The sequence below is a fragment of the Triturus cristatus genome, chromosome 6 (assembly GCF_964204655.1).
Source record: "Triturus cristatus chromosome 6, aTriCri1.1, whole genome shotgun sequence".
Lineage (NCBI taxonomy): Eukaryota > Metazoa > Chordata > Amphibia > Caudata > Salamandridae > Triturus > Triturus cristatus.
The window spans coordinates 1,213,983,158-1,214,006,193 of record NC_140589.1 but is presented as its reverse complement, the minus strand read 5'-3'; positions in this window follow the sequence as shown (position 1 = coordinate 1,214,006,193).

Genomic DNA, 23,036 nt, shown 5'->3' with positions numbered 1-23,036 from the left:
GAAAGAAATGGTTGTTGTACCACCTGGAAGGTCGAGACTTTGAAAAAAGGAGGCATGCCAGGGCAAAGTCATCTCGCTGACACCGCAATTTCATAGTCGTTCCACCAAGAGGCCCTTAGATACGGTGTTGTAGGCTGCGCTCAGGTCTAACATAATCAATGCGGCAGTTTTGCCCCCATCCGTTAGCTGTCTCAGGGAATCCGATGCCAACAGTAGTGCCGACTCCGTACTAAACTCCGGGCGGAAACCCGATTGGGTTTCATGCAATAAGTCATGGGCCTTCACCTTGGCAAAAAAGGGAAGTAAAGAGATAGGTCTAAGATTTTCTGTTTTTGTGGGGTCTAGCGTGAGTTTTTCAAATAATAGCACAACCATAGCCTGCTTCCACGTCAACTGGACTTGCCCTGATGTAAAAGATTTATTGAGCAGCTCAAACAGTTCTGGTTAAATAGCTTTCCTCCCGTACCCAAAATCATGGGCGATGCAGGCTCATTAGGGGAGCCTGATTTCACCCTGCCCATCAGAGCACACACAAATTCTACAGTTAAGGTGTTAAATCTGGAAAGTCCAATCTCTACATCCAATGGTTCAAACCATGTTTCAAGGCATGGGGCGTCTCGAACCTCTTTTGGGAAGTAATCATAAATATTTGAGAACTTATCCCGAAAGAACTAAGCAATTGCATTGCACCCCTCCACCGACGGAACAGTGACCATAGAGACCGGGTCCAAGGAGGACTGTGCTTTTACAATGTTAAACAGCTCTTGTGAGGAGCGCCGTGCTCCCTTGATTATATCACCATAGAACTGGCTACGTGTCTTCCTAATATTTGTGAATGGGTTACCACCAGCTCGCACTTGGTGGTAGACGATGAAAGTTTTGCGACTGCATTTCGGTCGCAAAACATTCCCAGATGCCACAGTGAGTCGGTATTAGGAAGGGACGCCCTAAACACGTCTCTTCCTAATACCAAATCGCAAATAAGGCTTTCTATATCCCAAAAAGGCTTTTTAAGTTCGCAAAATAGTCCCGTTTGCAACCGGCAAAAAGGTTTGTAGATGTGGTCCTAAATCCGTAGACTCTACTCTCATTTTGAAAACAAGCTATGAAACAAACTTTGCTGGATAAAGTGTCTCAAAACTAACCTTGAGACCTTGTGTTTGGCTGCCCTCTCCCGGACATTTTTGAAATCACAGCATTATCTGCACCCTTTCAGCAAAACTTTCAATCCTGCTCCTCGCTTGGAACGTCAGGCTTTTACAAAAATAAAGTGCTTACTATATGTGCCGTACTTTATTGCTGCGATTTGAATATAACACTTAAGCTAGTGTTGGAGGAATTTGTACTAGCTGGGACCAAAACTGAATCTTCAGAGACCTGAGGACAACAACACTCGGTGACTCGGCAAAAATACGCACTGTGGAACGCAGTGCGAAAAAATCGAGTGAGGACGCACACGTCAGTCTGTCTAACTATGCTCAAGCACAATACGAGTCCCTAAAATGATTCAGCTTCTGAGACAAGTGTGAACTTTCTTTAGCATCATGTTTTTGGCCATGTTGTTGATCACTGCTGGGGTCAGAGGTCTGAGGATGCACTGTCTTCATGGAAGACCAGGTGCCACTAGACGTCACCTTGAGCTGTGCATTTACAGGAAAGCAGGAAGGCTGCCTGGTTTGTACTTGCCCAGGCTCAGGGGATCTGAGTCTGACTCGTGTACCACACTCACTCACTGCGCCTGCACCATCACAGTAGAAACTCACGGCTAATGGGTAAATATGGCTACTACGCTTACCTCCTTCCATCAGCAGGGGCCAATGGCGTATCCCTAGTTACCAGCCCTCAATGACTGGTCATCTAGGTGGGTAAAGTTCGATAATCAATAAAACTCTTACTCCAGGCCATGGATGGACGTTCATTACCTTGGCACGCCCATTTCTCTCATACCCATGCTGTTTTTAATGTCTATGTTCATTGTCAAGACTGGAGACACCCAGTGAGCTCTTCTGCAGATGGGCACAGGTCCAGCTTCAGCGCTGGTGGCACCCAGTGCGACAATGTTTCTTGGCGCCCCCCCAATGACCACCCCCACCTCGGATTCCCTCACCACCACCTTTTAACAGTGCCGCTCAACCCCCCTGACTACTCTCTTCCAGATGCATTCAATTAGTTACATAGCCCCACTCTTGCCAGTGTAGGGTGTCAAAGCACTTTGTATCACACACACATTACACAGAGACAATCAATCATATATGTGTAAATCAGCCTACAGTAAATGTTGCATAAGCCAGAGAACTACAAGGTGTAGGAGCGACATGTCATCCATACTGGTAGGCTGTATAATTTGAGTGCGTGGTCTGGAGATGCACAAACTCAGAATTGAAAACAGAACACCGTAGTTGGGGGTTCTCTTTAATAAGAAGAATCGATTTCTACCCAAATGAACCCTTTTTGCAACATTATTCTATGCTCTAATCTACACTTTACAGTGTGTATGTAGTTATTTGATGACAGTTAATAATTCACTGTTCTATATTTGGATTTTAACTTATAGACTGCAAATAACAAAACGATGTCTCTTAGGAAAGCAGTAACCCACTGACCTATTCACATTATATGCTTTTTGATCTGAATGGTACACGTTCATTGCAGCAGGCATATTAACAACATTCTGTGCTATTTTATGGTCAGTCAAAACTTCAACTAGATAAAACTCTGATCTCTTTCCAGGAAGAACGTTAATCACCGGAGTTATCGTGACATTTTTATTATTGCCTGGAAATTGCTGAAGGCAAGTAACGCAGTAGCAGATGCTTTTAAAAGCAAAATAAACTTGCAAACATGGCGCCCCCTGAAGTCAGCACCTCGTGCGGAGGCACCCGTCGCACCGCCCTAGAGCCGGCCCTGGATGTGCACCCTCTGTCGCCTTTGATCAGGACCAATAGAGTTCTTGAGTACATGGATCCATCTCCATTACAAATGGAATGCATTAGTTCATACACAACTTTGACTGAGATAGGGGGTTCATCAGCATTGTGATGAGTGATGTGATAGCTTATTGACATTGTTAGGTGTTTTGGGCTTTGAGGGAAATAGAGAAAGATGCAGAAGATTTGAGGCTTGTGTTGTTGATGTTTAAGATCTTATACTTCTATACTTGTGTGAAGTTATGTAGGGAGATAGCATGATGCTGAAGCACCTCAGGGCATGATCAGGTTTAACTGCACGGGAGAGACAAAGGGCACAGAAGTGATTTCTTTGCTGCAGGAAGATACCACAACACAGATGTTTTAAATGGATCACTTGAGACAGTTCAGGAAGTAATGAAATAGTTTCCCGAAAGGCCTGGAAAGGCTCTTTGGGTAAGTTCTCTGCTTGGTCAAGGTGAGACTAAGACCCTACAATGGAACCTGTTAAAGCTTGATGAGTATTGAGTATATACACAAATGAAGTTATCCCCTTTTAGGAACAAATTGTGTGCAAGTCTAGATTCCCTGATAATGAACTAACAAATCAGCTATTCGAGAAAACTACGATTGATCATAGTAACTTATAAAATAATAATGAACAGTAACAGAGATGCCCATAATCGTAGGTTGATGAAGAGTGTTGAGAAGCTAAATGAAAGCTTACCAAATTGTCCCTTCATGGAAATAACTTAACTACTAGATCTAGATAAAATGTATTTGAGCTTAGGAAGAAGTATAAAGAAACAGATTACAAATTCAGATCAGGCCTGTTTGATTTATTCATCAGCATACCTATTGAGAATTTTAAGGGTTTGTGGACCTTGGTCTCTGTGGGAACTAGAGACAGTCAGCAGGCATTAACGAGTAATTGCCACAGCCTGAGTTGATCAATTTAAGTCAATCTCTGCTGAAGATAAGCAATTACCCCAGGATGTGGTAAATTCCTCATATTCTGAGTTTTCAACTTAAATATGAGGCATAGCATGCTGGACCAATTTTTCAGTATAAGAATTCTGCATGTTTTGCTTTTTTTCTGGGCTTTTTCAACTGCTAAATTTAAGCAGGTTTGACCTGCAGGATGCTATCAGGGGAAACATGCCAGGTGTGATACTTCACATACAAGTCATAATTCGGATCCCGAAGCAAACTCTTATGTGCACAGAGTCTGGAATTTAGCACTTAAATTGTAATAAGTGCTTAAATCCTGATAGACACATTATGTGAAGTTATAGGTTACGTACTTGTGAAGGCTCGTGAATTCTGTATTTATGACCCAGAAAGCCTAGATACTTGGATGATTGCATGTATAATAGAGCTTTCCAGAAGGGAAAAGGCAAAGCAGGAGTGTGTCCATATCTCACCACTTTCTCCTTTGTTCATTGTTGAACTCAACCATTTTCTATTGAGGGGTGAAAGGAATGGCCCTAATATGGGGGCAAAGATCCATTCCTGTGTCACTCTTTGCCGATGATGCAGTTTTGTTGTCATGAATCATACCTTCTTTCATGATACTATTTATTAGCTTTCTAGATTATTGTAAAAACAAAGGCCCCAAGATCAATTCCAGCAAGATAAAAAGCATATACAAAAATAGCCAATGAGCAACATTTGCACATCATGAATGATGCCTGGTTAATGTGGTGTCTTACCAGTAAGTAGGAAACATCAATGAATAAATTCAACAATGCTTACCGATATGCTATTTCTTTCTCATCTGATTCAAGCCCGGAAACAATTCACTATACAAACTTGGGGGCATATGTACAAGCCTCTATCGCCACCACAACGTCAGATGGTGTAAATGAGTCACTTGAGACACTTCAGGAAGTAATGCAATAGTTTGCTGAAAGACCTGGGAAAGCTCATTGTGAAAGTTCTCTGCTTGGTCAATGTGAGGATGAGACCCTACAATGGAACCTGCTGAAGCTTGATGAGTGTTGAGTAAATAAAAAAAATTAAGTGATCCCCTTTTAGGAACAAATTGCGTGCAAGTCTATATTCCCTGACAATGTACTAACAAATCACTTATTTGAAAAAACTACGATTGATCATAATAACTTATAAAATTAAAATAAACTGTAACAGAGATGCCCATAATCGTAGGTTGATGAAGAGTTTATGACAGCCAGCTGAAGGTTGAGGCAATAACAGTACGTACCTGTCAATATGATGTGTGGGCAGTGAATGGTGGTGCAGGAAACCAAGGAGTACACCCCTCTCTACTCCTAAACTTGGAAAAACTTCCATAGAACCGAAAACACAAAAAGGTTCCACACTCAACAATGTATCATATAAGAATCAAGGTGGAAGAAAGTCTTTATGTGCGTATTGAAGAACTTCCAATTCACTGTTGTTTCTTTTTTTTCAAACGTTCTTTATTGGAATTTCTTTTTTATCAAGATAAGTCGATCAGATAAAATCCAGTAGCCGACACGTTTCGTCCCCAAGGGACTTCTGCAGGGCTACAGAAAAACATATATAAATACATTTGTGGAACTCCTCAAACAGGAGGAGCATCTCCGCGGCAGAGAGGGTCCCCACCATCTCTGCACCCGTCACAACCCAGTCTGCCAGGCCTCGCCAACTTCCTCCATGTGGAAGCATTTCAAGAAATCCATCAGGATGGAAGGTGAATACAAGAACTTCACACATGTCTTCGGCAGACTGCGCTCCAACCAGTGTCATAGTACTTGAAATCTCATGGTGCCATTCGGACAGGGATGGCGAAATCCCAGCATCACCCTAATCAGACTAAGAAGATCTGGCACAAAAGGGCCTGGTACTCTGCCAGGACTGAGCCAGCCAGCTATCCACTGTGTCAGCCACTGAAGCTGTGCCGCTAGATAGTAGGATTCAAAATCGATAACGGCTAATCCACCGTTCTCTCTTGGCCTCTGGAGTGTGGTCAGAGCTACTCTCCTATGACCCAAGCCCCATATAAAGCCTGTAATTAGTGTGTCAATGTCACAGAAGGTCACCCGAGGGATCCACACTGACAGTACTACCAAAAAATATAGAAGACGGCGGAGTGCTATCATCTTTAAACATGTCACGCAGCCTGCTACCAAAAATCAGTTCTGGAACTGAGTGCTTGAATTGCCTTCCCTACATTGCCTTCCAGTGGGTCTGCAGGGTCATGGTAGACCTGAACCCTAAGTAGGACCAACATCTGGATTCCCACTGTAACCCTCCGAGTTCAGCTGGTAGTTCCCTGGCTGCTAGAGTCGGGAATAAGCAAGACTTCTGCCAATGGACACACAGGCCAGACAGGGAGCCAAAGTGCTCCAGGAGTTGCCGAGCCCCTGCGAGGGCCCCCCTAGGGTTATACAGAAAGATCAAAAGTTCATCCGTCTATAACGCAATATGATGCATCTGGGCACTCACCGTTATGCCCTGAAAAGCATTTCCAACCATGGCAGGATCAGCTAGAAGCTCCATTACCAGGGAAAAGAGTAGAGGTGACAGGGAGCAACCCTGTCTAGTTCCACGCTCCACTCTGTAGCCATCTGAGATAATATGACCCAACTGAAACCTGGCAAAGGGTCAGTGTACAGCAATTTTGTCCAGGCTACAAAACCCTGACCCAAGTGAAAATGATTCATTACGCCATAGAGGAAGGTCTATTCTAGACTGTCAAAAGCCAATTGATATCCACTGTAAAGACCTCCGCCTTTCCCTTGTCGTTTTTACCAGCCTCTGATTGAGGGTGGGCATATGGTGCAGGAGACGAGTGGCCAAGATCCTACTGAGGATTTTGTAATCGATGTGGAACAGATAATGGTTGGTAAGCTTTTTTTTCATGGGCTGGCTTCCCTGGCTTCAATAGGGGCACAATCAGGGATTCTTGTGTGCAGGGTGGCAGCAAACACATATCCCTAGCAGTCTTATACTGACCTACTAATCTGGGGGCCAAAATATCTACATACGCTGAATAAAATTTGACCGGCAGCCAGTCCGTGACAGTTGTTTTGTTATGGGCCATGGACTTTAAGACAGCTTTGATTTCTGGAAATGTACTGCCTCCCCAACACCTTGGCCTTTTCTGGGGTGACTGAAGGAACAGTCAGGGGTTCTAGAAATGTCTCCATATCAGCAGCTGAATAAGCAGTAGTACTGCAATTTAGGGCAGTATAATAGTTATAGAATTTTCGATTGCCTCCTGTCTGTGGAGTTTGGAACCCTGGTCTGTGTCCAGTTCAACAGTGACTGAGCCACGTTTTGCCTGGTTTGAGAGCCTTGCTAAAAGTGAGCCAGTGCAATCCCTTTTTCTCGTCTGCTCTCACCATGTAGTTCTTATTGTCAAAACAATGTGGAGGCTCTACATGTTCTGCAACTTTTTCTTTAGTTTCCAAAAGGTCAGGCTGTAGTTCTGGGTGATCTGCTTGGCATCTCTCAAGAGCCCGCAAGGCCTCTTCTGCCACTGCAACTTCTGTCAACAGAGTCTGTCGGACACTTACTGACTCCGAGATGCACTTACCTCTAATCACCAATTTAAATGCGTCCCACTCCAATTGGGAAGTGGATGCTGAGCCGGTATAATCATCAAAGTAATGTAAAATAGCAGTCCCCACTGTATCAGGAACAGTGTGTCTTCCAATGCTTTTGGCTTAAGTCTCCATGTCAGGATGCAGGGATGAACTGTTTCCCAGCCTAGGCTTAAAAACAAGGCTCTATAATCAGAAATGGTCCTGGAGAGATACTCCGTAGATTGAACCAATTCATGGAGATCAGGCATACACAGGAGGGCATTTAAGCGTACGTGTAGGTCATGTAAATTGGAGAAAAAGGAAAATTCCCATTCTCCTGGGTGGCGCAAGCGCCAGGATTCAATCAATCCCTACTCCACATGCCATGCTGAGAAAGTGCAGGCTATTCGCATCATTGGAGAATCCTGCAATGGTGGGTGGCAACGATCAAGGATAGGATAAGTCACACAATTATAATCACCTCACAGGATAATTGACCCCATCGGATGAGGGGCCAGGATTCCGGAAAGCTCAGTAAAAAATGCACTCTGATCTATATTCGGCCTATAGAGTCTACCTATTGTGATGTCTCGTCCAGCTAGCAGTCCAGTGACCATAACCTAATGGCTTTCTGGGTCTATAAGATGTTCCACATGTTGGAAGGGGACCCCTGCTTGTACCCACACCATCACCCCTCTCACATAGGCCAAATAGCTTTAGCGCTGCTTCTTAATTGGCAATTAGATAAGTCTCCTGAAGGAGCACGATTTGGACCCCATATCTATAAAGATATGAGAAGACCTTATGCCTCTTGCCCATGGTATGCATCCACCTAATATTCCAAGAGAGGACTTTGTAATTCACGGGTGCCATCATTGGGTAGGACAAAGGTGAAATGGATGGCATAACCTTAAACTGACATCCCACTTAAAGGTTACCAACCCAGGGCACGACTCATGAACCAACCCATAACAAACAACCAGCAAACACCCCAACTCCTACACCCTAGGACAAGCAGGTCAACACCACCCATCCAAACAGTCAGCCAACGTATAAACACTCATGGGAGCACCCACAGAAACTTTAAAGAAAAATCTGGGGTAATGGCCACCTCAGAGCACCACCATGGGTCCCCCCCAATCAACTGAAGGAAAAGTAAAGGGTTACTACTCCTGGGGCCCATCATCAAACCAATTGAGTAACACATGGTCAATGAAATGCAGCTACTCAATAAGTGCCATGCATCTTACAATATTCCACAGACTCTAAATGAGTTTGTCAGCCGTGCCAGCTGTGACCTTTTGGAGTACATTGTTCAAGTCCTCAGAAGAACTGCCACCATGCCCTAGGTCCAAATCTTGAGCATCATCAGTGCCCATTAAGGAGACTGGGCTCAGTGCACTACCACTCATCGACACCACTACCTCTGCTGGAGCAGAGTTTTCAGTTTGAAAATTCAGTGGCTTTTGAAGCTCTGGCATGTCTATTCGTTGTACTGATTTAATAATAATTAATAATTAATTATTTGTCTTGTGCAAGTGTGTTTATATTAATCAATCCGTTTGTTTTAACAAGAGAGAGTTACACGTGGGTGCGCATAAATGTGCTGTTTAAAAAATAACGTGCGTGTTTTCATGTTTCAACGTTGCTATGTGCTGTTTATTTTTGAGCACAAAACGCTTTCTGAATTAATGCTTTTCTATGTTGCAAGAGCTAGATAAATACATACACATAAGGGTATTAGTGGGGTTAACACTGTTTAATCACTATGCTGTGGTAACGATGTTTTTGTTTCCTTTAATTAAGATGGTCTATTGAGGCCTATGATGGCCTAGAAAAGATGGCCGATTTGTGAGCCTGGCTGTGATTTATAATATGCAAACTGTGACGAGGGAGACCCCTGCTGGAAATGGTCCTGAAGCTAACTGACCATGGTCCTTGCTTGCTTATTTGAAAACTTTCCATGAGGACAGCAGCAGTTTTGGGAGATCTCCAAGTGAAGTGAAAATGTCCTTGGCAGCCTTGGGAAACAAAGGAGCCTTAGAGAGAAACTCTGAACTGTGGCTCGATTTCCGAGGAGAAGTAGAACTAATATGATACATCTTGTATTTCTTGGTTCCTGTTCCGTAGTCTTTATTATGTGAACTTTTCCTGAGCGGAGATTTTCAAATGTAGCGATGTTACATCCTTTCCTTCTCGCTCTGCTCAGCAGATCCGGCGGACATTACAGCATTTTCTATGTTTCCAATGTATCTTTCTATTGTTCAAGGCTCTATAAGAACTGTTAGCCTAGAGAGGGTGGCCCGCTCTTTTTCTTGCCGCTCTTTTTGCCACTTGCCATTTTGCCTTTGCTGTGTACCGAATTTGCGTTGCCGAAGATTGATGCTGAAGGGACTTCGTCTTGAGAGACATTTACCGAGAGACTTGTCCTGACCCGTTCTGACATTTAGTTAGAATAGGTAACTATGAAAAAATGATTTACTCTGATTAATTTCCTTTGACTAATTTTAGATAAAGCAATATAATTTTGAACATGGTGTTGGATATTCTTTCTTGTCAATTATTGGGTTTACATTTTTGATTATTGCTGTATATGTTGTATAGATTATGATTAAGGATAGTCACAAAAACCAGGTCCTATCGACCTCGATATAGATGCAGGGTGATTAGGAGTTTTCTTTCCACAGGTTTATTGCTGGTAGAGTATTTGAGCGTATGTAGTGTAGTGAAATGGGCCCTAGCGTATGATGTATGCATGTGCGTGTAACCGTGAGATTACTCTATCCGTGGTAGTGGGAATATTATACATACCCTGATCTCTATCAATTTCCTGGTAGCAGAGTAGGATGGTTATTGATGATTGTCTTGATCTGATTAGATTACATATTGATTATTGATTATTGATGTTGGTATATGTACTAATATTATATGTTGGAGTTGTAATGTTGAGTTATATGTAGTGCTTCTGGAACTTGGAAGCTGTAGCAGTTCCGTAGTAGGGCAGAGGGAAGTATATGCTGCTCTCGGGAAAGACGGAATTGTAAGGAATAACGTGTGACAATTGAAGTTGCGCGTCACATTGTCTGGGTTCGGAATCAGTGACATCGTCGTATGTTACTATTAGATATTTCTAGTATATAAGGAGTGTGTATGATAGTGAAGGTTATCTGTAAAACTCTGGTCTTAAGTCCCAGGGATCCGTAAGGATTTCCGTTAAAGCTTATCGCGGGAGGAGTAATAGGTATTCTCTGAGCTTGTTTGAGAAACTGGACAGAGGAGAGCTGTTTAGTTGATGTATGTTATAATTCTGTAGTGGAGCAGATTGTCTGTTCTCGGGAAACAGGATTCTGGGCGTATGTACTATATTTTTTTGTATGAGTGAATGTGCGTGAATGTTTGTACATTTAGTTGATTGTAAGACTCTTTGGACAAGTCCTAGAGGAAACAGTTAATGAATGTATGTTAGTAGGGCAGAGTAGAGGAATTGCTACTGTGTCAATGAAAGGTTTCTTATGAAATAGATTCTTTACTATTCTGTGGTTAGCGAAGCAGACAATGGAGGGGTAGACGAGTGACAGGAGTCAGAGCAGAAGCTGCAGTCAGCGACTGTTGACGTCAGAAAGACCGCGCTCTGATTGGATGGTAGATCAGAATAGTGCTCGCGCTGGGATTGGTGCGTTAGTGTGAGCCGCGCAAGGATTGGAAGGGCTATCTAGTGACGTAGACGCTCCAGGATTGGTGCGTTAGTGTGAGTCGCGCTGCAATTGGTTGAAAAATTCGTATTGTATATTTATAATACGGAAAGAGTAGAGAGTTCTTTGTAAACGCTAAAATGTATTACCAAGAAGAGAAAAAGAAGAAAACATTCTTTGGTAAAATTAAAAAGTGGTTTAGCAAGGATAAAGATGTTAAAACAAGAGAGGGTGAGTTGTTACCTCCACCGAAAACACCTGCATCCTTCATGGCTGCAAGACATGGGTTTCATACCTGTATATGGTTGGAGAATTGGGTTAGGTATACTAAAGAAGATGGTGTTCTAGCATTTCCAGAACATGGTTCATTTAATCTAGCCGTGTTGAGAAATTTACGGGAAAAGATGTTATGTCTAGACCCGAAACCGAGACCCACACAGTTCGAGGCTTTAGTGGAATGGGAAGAGGAAGTACATGAGAGAGAAAAACAGAGATCTGGAGGGTACTATAGGTACATGTTTGGGAGGAGACATGATCGTGAGACTCATCATGATCGAATGAAAAGGTGGCGAGATGTTAGTATGTCAGAGGGATTATATCCGATGAGAACAGTTGAAGGAGGAGCAGAAAGGGTTCTTGAGTCAGAAATGAGAAAATATGGAGTTAATGAGTATGAGGATGAGGTCTTGAATGACATGATTTACAAGAGACCACCTCCATATAGACCAGAACCGGATAAAAGTACACCAGTTGTTTCTCCGATAAGGGATACAGTTTGTGTTAGTGAGACAGAAAATGAGACATCTGAGGCAAGAAGTGATCATTACCTTGATGAGAATGCCAGACAATTAGCCAGAACTACAACAGAGCTGACTGAGAAGATTAGGGAGTTAACGAAAAATCTAGAAGCTGTTACGGTGCCTGTAACAATAGGTCCGGTTATGCCTGTGTTTGACAAACAGAGGACAGGTGAGAATGGACTGGTGATTCCATATGTTGGGAATAATCTGACAAATTCAGTTGGTCCTTCAGGAGATTCAGGCAAAAGAGCAGAAAGAAGTGACCTGAGACAATCAAGACATGACACATGTAGTGAAATATTGGATGCTAGTGAAGCTAGTTGTTCAGGGATGCCAATTTTAGAACCGCAAAAGAGAGTGGTTTCAGTGAGAAAAACTGCTGAAATAACAGTGGAAGATTTAAATGATTGGATGAAGGTTCTTCAGAAAAAGGATAAAGATTCGCAAGTAATTGATGTAGCTAGGTTACGTGTAGAACTGGAAGAGCTTGTTACAGGAACAGTTCCAACAGAGATTCTGAAGAGTCATCATGATGGTGAACTAATGTTTATGTGCAAGAATATCACCTGGAGAGCAAGAAATACATATGACAGGCTAAGAGCGATAGCAAATGAACAGGGAGTTGACATTGATAAAGTGAAAGCTTTACAAAAAACTTACAGGATGGATTTTACAGAGAAGGATATTGAGAATTTGAATGCTACTGGTAGAACAGGACAGATTAAGGAAATGGTAGCATTATTGCGAAGATGGGGTGATGTAGAAAAGTGGAAGGATAGGTGGTACAAGAAAAGAGATGAGGCTGAAGATAGAACAACTTATTCAGCATTTCCAGTGAGAGAAAAGGAGAAACCAGTGGATAATTATCCTATGAGAGAAATACCTGGAAGAGGATATGTACATGTTCCATGGACCAGACAGGATATTTTATCATTTACGAATGATTTCCCTCGATTGAGAGAAAAGCCCGTCGAGTGGTATAGGCAGGTAGATAGGTTTGTGAAATTGTCAAAAGTGCTGTGGGTTGACCTGAATAGTCTGTTTGATATAATTGTTCCAGCAGACTTGTGGACTGAGTGTAAAATAGTTGTGAGTTGGCCTACTGAGGAATATCCAAGAGACCCAAGAACAGGGGCACCAGATCCAGAGGTAATGAGAAAGTATGTTCAGGTGATGGTATATCTGAAGAGTAAAGTTCCTCCAAAAGAGACAGACTGGGTAAAGATAGATCGAACACAACAGGAAGCGAAAGAATCAGTTCATGCTTTTTACGAAAGGCTGATACTGGCATTTAAACAATTCAGTGGAGATGAACACCTGGGTGACAAAGATTTGAGTCATTTTGTATACAGATTTGTATATGGCCTTAGACCTGAAATTGGTGAGAGAATTCGTGAGCACACAGTGGACTGGCAGAGTAAGAAAGTAGATGAGATCCTGAGGCATGCGAAATACTTCCGTGATGAAATTGAAGCAAAACAAAGAAAGCTGAAAGAGAAAGCAATGTGGGCACAAGTGAAAGTTGCGGAGAGACAGGAAGCACAGTTAGTGGAACAAGCGAATAATCCAGGAAACAATGCAGGGAATAGACCTAGATATGCAGGGAAAGGAAAAGGAAGTCTTGAGGATGCGAAGAAAAAGTTTCCTTGTCACAACTGTGGCCAATTGGGGCATTGGAGATCGGAGTGTCCTAATCCACCATTAGTGAGTAATGAAAATAAATCCTTAAATCAACAGGTGCAGAACGAAGGGAATAATCAACAGCAGCAACAATAGAAAGTTGTGAGACAGCAGAGTCAAGAGCCAAAACCGCCCTTGCCGCAGAATAAGGGGTTACAAAAGTATAATCAGGATTCAGGATTCTACAATGACGAGCAGGTAAACAAACCGAGACGTTCTAGCAAAGTACAACAGTACTTGTTAAAGAGTGAAGGGAGTGAATCTGAGGGTGATTATTGACGGTGCCGAGGAGAGGAGGAAGAGTGCATACTTGGTGCAACTCTAGAAATAGACCAGGCAGGACCATTTGTGGATGGGAAAATAAATGAGGAGAGTGTTACTTTTTTGGTAGACACAGGTGCGACAAGATCAACTGTCAGGTCAACAGATGTTAGAAATCTTCCTCTCTCGGATGAAGCAATCCAAGTAGTTGGTGTAGCTAATACGCAAATCAGAACACGTCTTACTGAACCTGTAAGAGTACAGATAGGGAAATTTTCAGACATGCACAGATTCATTGTCTGTGACACGAGTCCAGTGAACCTGTTAGGTAGGGACTTGTTGTGCAAAATGAACTGCACAATTTTTTGTACACCGGATGGAATAGCTTTTGAAACACCAGATGAAGATGTTTTGTACCGAGTGACTCTAGAGAATAGAGAAAGTGAGTTAATTGGTGCATTTGCTGTGTTTGATCCAGAGGATTTGCCTCGAGAGCTGAGAGACACAGTGAAAAGGACAGTTTGGGATTTTACTGGAGAGGATGTGGGATTGATGAATAATGTAGATCCAGTGAAAATTGCAGTAAAAGAGGGAATTACATATCCTAACATTCCTCAATACAAAATGACACCAGAAATAATTGAAGGGATAACTCCTATAATTGAGAAAATGATTCAGCAAGGAGTCCTGAGAGAACTACTGAGTAGTCCGTGTAATTCACCGATAATGGGACTAAAAAAGCCCAATGGGAAATTTAGGATTGTACAGGATTTGAGAAAAGTTAATCAAATTGTGGTGGCGTGTTGTCGTATTGTGCCTAATCCATCAGTGATCCTGTATCAAATTCCACATGATGCTGAGTGGTATACAGTGATTGATTTGTGTCATGCGTTCTTTTCAATTCCATTACATCATGATAGCCAGCCGATTTTTGCATTTAGGTTTGGCCAGCGTATCTTGGCATGGTGTCGAATCCCACAGGGGTATACAGAGAGTCCTTCGATATTCAATCAGTTATTGAAGAAATCGTTGGAAAGTTTGATCATGCCTGAGAGTTCAGTGCTAGTGCAATACATTGATGACCTACTTGTGGCATCAAAGACACGTGAAGCTTGTGAAGTAGATACCATAGCTTTACTGAATCATCTGGCAGATGGAGGGTTAAAGGTATCTCCAGCCAAATTACAATTTTGCCAGAAAGAGGTGCATTATCTTGGACACAATATTGAAAAGGGTCTGAGAAAAGTGACTGATGACAGAATCAGAATAATTAGAGAAATGAAAGCTCCAAAAACCCAGAGAGAAGTGAAAATGTTCCTGGGTATGGTGGGTTATTGTCGTCAGTGGATAATTAATTTTTCCTTGATAGCAAAGCCACTGATTAAACTGACAAAAAGTGAAATGACAGATCCATTGGATCTGGATGCAGAACAAATGGCAGCATTTGAAGAGCTCAAAAGTAAAATGTGTGAGGCTCCAGCTTTGGGTATGCCTGACTACGAAAAGGAATTTGAGCTGTACTGTAGTGAAAGAAATGGATGTGCACTTTCAGTGTTAATTCAGAAACATGGATTACTGAGAAGGCCTATTGCGTACTTCTCATCGACACTTGACCCTGTAGCTGTGGGTTTACCGGGTTGTCTGAAATCTGTGGCAGCAACATGCAGAAGTCTGGAACAGAGTGAGGGAATCATAATGGGATATCCTGTAAGGGTATTCGTACCTCACAATGTGGCAATTCTTTTGACAAGAAGCAGAACTCAGTACATGTCACATAGTCGGTTGACTAAATATGAAAAAGTGATTCTGGGAGCATCAAATGTGACTCTTGAGAGATGTGTAAATGTGAATCCAGCGACACTTTTGCCAGATATTGAAAATGTGGGTGTGAAAATGGAAGATGATCATGATTGTTTGGATGTGCTGGATTACTGTACAAAACCGAGACCAGACATAAGGGATCTACCCTTGCATGAGAGTGATCATGTGTTGTTTGTGGATGGATCATGTCTGAGAAATGATAATGGTGTGTTATGCGCAGCATATGCGGTATGTAAAGTTTCAGAGGTCATGGAAGCATCACCATTGAAAGGAGTGAAATCTGCGCAAGTTGCTGAATTGGTGGCATTGACAAAAGCTTGCGAAATTGGGAAAGATTTGAGGACAACTGTAATGACTGATAGTCAGTATGGATTTGGAGTGGTGCATGTTTTTGGCCAGCTTTGGCTACAAAGAGGTTTCTTGACATCGGGTGGAACTCCGATAAAGAATGCTGAAATGATTGGTAAATTGCTTGAGGCGATACAGCTGCCTAAGGAGTTAGCAGTTGTAAAATGTGCTGCCCATGGACAAGGGGAGGATTTTATAACGGTCGGAAACCGTTATGCCAACGATGTTGCGCAATACTGTGCCAAAACGAATCAGTCCATCAACAGGGACAGAGAGGGGGAAATGTCTTTACTCTCTGTGATGTTTACTAATGTTTTAGAAACGTGGGATGAAGTGAAACAGTTGCAAGATGAGGCAGGAGAGGAAGAGAAAAAAGATTGGATTAAAGCAGGATGTGCTCCAAGAGAAATAGACCATGTTTGGGTCTACAGAGATGGCAGACCAGTAATGCCCAACTCCATCTTGTTGTCAATGGCAAGGATGTATCATGGCCAGGGACATTTGGGGAGGGATGCGATGGTTAGGTCGTTCAAGCAGACCTGGTACAATGCAAAGTTCAGGACAATTGCAGAAAGCATCTGTCAGAGGTGTTTAGTTTGTCAGCAATTTAACACTGGGAAAAAGACAGTGGTGAGTCTGGGAACAATAGGCAGAGAAGGAGGTCCTTTTACAAGAATGCAGATTGATTTCATTGAAATGCCCCAAGTAAACAGACTGAGGTATGTTTTAGTGGTAGTCTGTTTGTTTTCAAGGTGGGTGGAAGCTTACCCGACTAGAAGAAATGATGGATTAACAGTGGCAAAGTTACTGTTAAGGGAGTTGATTCCTAGGTACGGGTTTCCAGTAACAGTTGAGTCTGATAGAGGTGGACACTTTCAAAATGAGCTTATGAGTTTGATTTGTGAAGCATTGAAAATACAGCAGAAGCTACATTGTGCATACCGACCAGAGGCTTCTGGTGTAGTTGAGCAGATTAATGGCACAATCAAGAATAGGATTGGAAAAATGTGCTTAGCCACTGGCATGAAATGGCCAGATGTTTTACCTCTAGTTCTAATGACTATGAGATCTACTCCAGATAGAACTACTGGTTTGAGTCCGCACGAGATAATCATGGGACGTGCAATGCGCCATGCATTCGTGCCTGTCAATAAGTTGGTGACAATAACTGATGACATGATTTTGGATTACTGTAAAGGCCTGGCTGACGCAGTTCATTCTGTGTTTCACCAGGTTGGAGAAGAAGCTACCACACTTGAGAAGAAGCAAGCCCATGATCTGAGTCCAGGAGACTGGGTGAGGATAAAGGTTCACAGAAGAAGAAATTGATTGATTCCAAGGTGGGGAAGGCCAAGACAAGTTATTCTGACTACGACAACTGCAGTAAAGTGTGCTGGAGTGAGACACTGGGTACATGCAAGTCATACTCTGAGAGTTCCAAACCCAAAAGAAGGGACTGGTAAAGAGTATTTTGAAGAGTCAGATTCCAGTGATGATGAAGATACAGAATCAGTGGGGAAAGAAGTAGGAAAAGCTTCGAATGAACCACTGCGAGTATCAGAGAGAAGATCAAATTCTGTAAGAGAGCCTGAAGTTTCAAACAGCAGTGAAGGAAGAAGAAAAGAAAAGAGAAATCATACAGAGACTACTCCTGAATCAGAAGAGGAGGAGAGTGAAGAACCACTTGAGATTATACTTGAAGAAGTAGGGTCAGAAGAAGATAGAGAGGGACAGATTGCGGAAGACCCCCGAGGAGGTGTAGGGAATATTCTTGATGAGCCAGGTGAAGGGACAAGTAGACAGCAAGAAGATTGCGTGTTGGAGACCCGAGGAGGGACAGAAGTAGGGAAGTCTCAAACAGTGGTGAAAAAATCTGTGGAAAAGAGGAAGGCTGCTGGAAAACGGAAACAAGAGGCACTTGAAACAGATGATGAAGATGAACAAACAGAGGGTCAAGTTCTGAGGAAAAGAACTTGGATTGGAGAAAGAAGTAATAAAGAAATAAAGCCGAAAAAGGTGTTAAGAGGAGATCGTTGGCCTAACAACAGAGTTAAGAGGCTGAGATACAAAATAATAAGAGCAAGTACATCGAAAGCTGAACAAGTGAATGAAGTATCGAGTCAAAGTTCAAAAACTGAAGGAGAAGAATCAAAGGAGTCAAAATAACCAGTGGAAATAAAAAGAGTAAGAAGACCCAACCAAAAGTACAGATCACCGGAATGGTCTTATGTGGCACTGTCTGAAGGAGGAAGAGAAGAAACAGTGACTCGAGATAATCCGGAAGAGATCTTGAGAGAAGTGGTTGAGGAAGATACTGGTGAAATTCTGAAAGTACTCTTGACTGACATTGGAGAAGAGTCGAGTACTGAGGATCTTGATGTCGGAGATCTAATACAATTTGATGTTGAAGAAATTGAAGTGAAGAATGACAAGTATCCAAACTGAATAAAGGAGGATTCACTTGGATTAAGTGAACGAAAAGATCATTTGGAAAAACTGAAAGCTGAAGAATTGCTGAAGAATTGAAGAAGTTCCAACAGTAGTGGAGTAATAGAGGCTAAACTAAAGCAGTAAAATGGCTAACATAGAGGATAATAGAAATAGATGTGCCTTCTTTAAGAGGTGGTGTGGAATGTGCTGCTGTTGTACTGGATTATTAATGCTTTTATGGGGTGTTTTAGTTTTATTAGTTACTTTTAAAGTGGAGTTTGAGATGCATACAGAGAATGTGACAAATGTAGAGAAGAATTCGCAAAAAGTAGTTCCAATTAGAATTAGTAATACTTACATACACAAAGATAGGTCAATTAATAATTTTTCTAGTAATGTTTTTCAAAATTGTTATATGAATATGTGAAAACAATGGAAGTTAGGGATTGCTACGTCTGTATGCAATTACCTGCATCCGTTTCAGAGGGTGTTACTTATCATCATTTACCAGCTACATATGGTATTTCCTGTAGTATTTTAAGTAGTGTTTTTTATTTGTTAGGGAAAGTAGATTATAAGATGTCTAACAGAGATAGTATTTTTGGACACTTGCCAATGAACAAAGAGCTGAATCCAGCTAAAGAAGCTAACACTTTTGGTGAGATTTTTATTGAAGAAAAAGGATTAACATTAGATTACATTTTTAAGAATAATTTAACTTGCAGTTTGAAAGGAGAGGAGAAAGCTTTCCTGGATATGGTAGAAGAAAGGAGATTGAACATGCAGGAAAAAGCAGGGAAATATAAAGTGAGTGAGACAATTTGGGACATTGAGATGGGAAAAGAGTTGAAGAATGGGGCTAGTCCAACTTTAGCTCTAGATGCATCGCAAAAGGGTAAACTTTGTATTACAAGAAGGAAATCCCAATATGATACATATTTTGTTGGGACTAGTGAGTGCCATGATACATACTTCATTGCAACAGGTTGGGGTTTCAGAGGTGGAGAAGATACAATTTTTCCAGGAGTGTATTATGTTTGTGGGAACAAGGCTTATTACAAGTTGCCTGACCATTGGTATGGCACGTGTTATGTGGGCCTGGTTTTTCCAAAGATTTTTCATATAGATAAAATAACAGATGTAGAACATATTAACTTACTAATGCGTTTTAAGAGAGAAACTTGGTCTGAAATAGTGGGTGACATTTTTGGGGTTTTGATTCCAGCAGTGGGAATTTCTTTGAATGCTTATGGAATTCGGAAACTGTCCACAGTGGTTGATCGCTTATCGACAAATACCGCTGGAGGGTTTCTTTTGGTGAATACGGAATTAAGTGCCGTACGTGCCATGTCAATGCAAAATCGACTTGCCCTTGATATTCTATTGGCCAAGGAGGGTGGAGTCTGTGGAATGCTGAAAGTTCAACATTGTTGCACTTACATTCCAGACGAAAGCAAAGACCTGAAGGTCTATATCAAAAATATTACTGATTTGCATGAAGAATTAGTACCACTTGAAGCTGAGAGTTTATGGACTAAAATAGCTAATAAAATGATAGCTGTTAAGGATTTTATTGCAAAAATAGGTAGTACTATTATAGGTAGAATATTGTTTCCTTTGTCTTGTATAATTGTTGCTTTATTGATAATAAGATTGGTGTGTGTGTGTTGTAAAAACAGGGGAGGGAAGAAATTGAATAAAGAAAAGAGAAATAAGAGGTTGAAAAGAGAACCTCAAGAAATTGAATTAGAAGAATTGAGGGAGAGTGTTTACTTAGAGACAAAAAGGGATGATGAAAGAGTGACTGGTGTGTAATGTTGTGTAAGGGGAAAAAGACATTTCCGATTTCTCCTAAAATGGGACTAAATTTTCACTAATTTTTTTTTTTTTTTTTTTTTTTTGGGTTTATTTGGTGATAAAATCACCAAAGGGGGGATTGCTGGAGCAGAGTTTTCAGTTTGAAAATTCAGTGGCTTTTGAAGCTCTGGCATGTCTATTCGTTGTACTGATTTATTAATAATTAATAATTAATTATTTGTCTTGTGCAAGTGTGTTTATATTAATCAATCTGTTTGTTTTAACAAGAGAGAGTTACACGTGGGTGCGCATAAATGTGCTGTTTAAAAAATAACGTGCGTGTTTTCATGTTTAAACGTTGCTATGTGCTGTTTATTTTTGAGCACAAAACGCTTTCTGAATTAATGCTTTTCTATGTTGCAAGAGCTAGATAAATACATACACATAAGGGTATTAGTGGGGTTAACACTGTTTAATCACTATGCTGTGGTAACGATGTTTTTGTTTCCTTTAATTAAGATGGTCTATTGAGGCCTATGATGGCCTAGAAAAGATGGCCGATTTGTGAGCCTGGCTGTGATTTATAATATGCAAACTGTGACGAGGGAGACCCCTGCTGGAAATGGTCCTGAAGCTAACTGACCATGGTCCTTGCTTGTTTATTTGAAAACTTTCCATGAGGACAGCAGCAGTTTTGGGAGATCTCCAAGTGAAGTGAAAATGTCCTTGGCAGCCTTGGGAAACAAAGGAGCCTTAGAGAGAAACTCTGAACTGTGGCTCGATTTCCGAGGAGAAGTAGAACTAATATGATACATCTTGTATTTCTTGGTTCCTGTTCCGTAGTCTTTATTATGTGAACTTTTCCTGAGCGGAGATTTTCAAATGTAGCGATGTTACATCCTTTCCTTCTCGCTCTGCTCAGCAGATCCGGCGGACATTACAGCATTTTCTATGTTTCCAATGTATCTTTCTATTGTTCAAGGCTCTATAAGAACTGTTAGCCTAGAGAGGGTGGCCCGCTCTTTTTCTTGCCGCTCTTTTTGCCACTTGCCATTTTGCCTTTGCTGTGTACCGAATTTGCGTTGCCGAAGATTGATGCTGAAGGGACTTCGTCTTGAGAGACATTTACCGAGAGACTTGTCCTGAACCGTTCTGACATTTAGTTAGAATAGGTAACTATGAAAAGATGATTTACTCTGATTAATTTCCTTTGACTAATTTTAGATAAAGCAATATAATTTTGAACATGGTGTTGGATATTCTTTCTTGTCAATTATTGGGTTTACATTTTTGATTCTTGCTGTATATGTTGTATAGATTATGATTAAGGATAGTCACAAAAACCAGGTCCTATCGACCTCGATATAGATGCAGGGTGATTAGGAGTTTTCTTTCCACAGGTTTATTGCTGGTAGAGTATTTGAGCGTATGTAGTGTAGTGAAATGGGCCCTAGCGTATGATGTATGCATGTGCGTGTAACCGTGAGATTACTCTATCCGTGGTAGTGGGAATATTATACATACCCTGATCTCTATCACCTCCACCGCTCTCTGCTGTTCCCACTGGGCCTCTGCATCCGACCCAGCCCCAATACATCAGGCTCTGCCTTGGCATCTCAATAGTTTCCACTTGGGTGCTGGCGCCGGGGAATCCAGGCTGGGTCTAGCTTGTGGGTGTATCTCGATCCAGTCCCATACTTCCTGTGGGGATCAGAAGAACTGCACTCCCTCTTGGGTCACCATGCACCGCTGGGCCAGGAAGAGCATAGCATACTTCAGGCCCAGCTGGGGCAGCCGTTGCTTGACTTCTAGGAATGTGGAGCGCTGCCTCTGGACCTCCTTGGTAAAATTAGGAAAGACCATAACTTTGTTGTTGTCCACTGTAATGTCCCCCTTGGCTCTAGCCTGATGAAGGATGTGGCACCAGCCCCTATAATACTGGAATCTGGCCACGACAGGTCACGGCGGTGCACCCGGCAGAGGTGGTTGAGCCAGAACTCCATGCATCCTCTCCAAAGCATAAGAGAACACAGGCCCACCGGGGCTCTTTCTTCACTCAGCCAACGTTCCAGATAGGACAGCATATTTTTCCCCTCAGTACGATTTGGAAGGCCAACAATACGGACCTTATTTCTTCTCAATCTGTTTTCACTATCTTCAGCTCTGATTTCCAGAGTTCAAACTTTATCTTCGTTAAGTGTAAGGCATTCACGCAATGTCACCGTGTATGAGGGGATATCCACAATTGACCTTTCCGTTGTCTTGACTCTCTCAGCTAGGCGGCGTTGGTCACTTTTCAGGATACTCAAATCCACTCCTCGGGTGTCAATCTTGGTTTCTAAGGTATCACGGGATGCAGTGATAGCTTTCAAAATGTCTTGGAGAGTGGGTCCCATTAAAGGCTCCATTTGGGAAGATGCCAGTGTTTCCGGAAGTCCTCAGACAGCTGCTGCATCCAGGGTTTGACCTCTGGCATCCAGGTTACGCTTCTTGGCAACATAGCCCATGGCCGTAGAGCAACTATAGACTGTGCAAAGTATCACTAGAATGCCTTCACGGTGCTGCGACAAATCCAGGGATGGTTTCTCGCCATTGGGCAGTCAGAGCATCTTGTCAGGGTCCTGTGAGCGAATGGTGAGGGTCACACGCCGCTGTCAGTTGTGTGTCGTCGATGTTTGGTAGGTTGTTCTATGCCAGAGTCACGGTCCAAATGCGCAGGAGCCCATTGTGTCGACTACGGCAGTCAACCAGCCATTACAGGTGCAGCCGGCA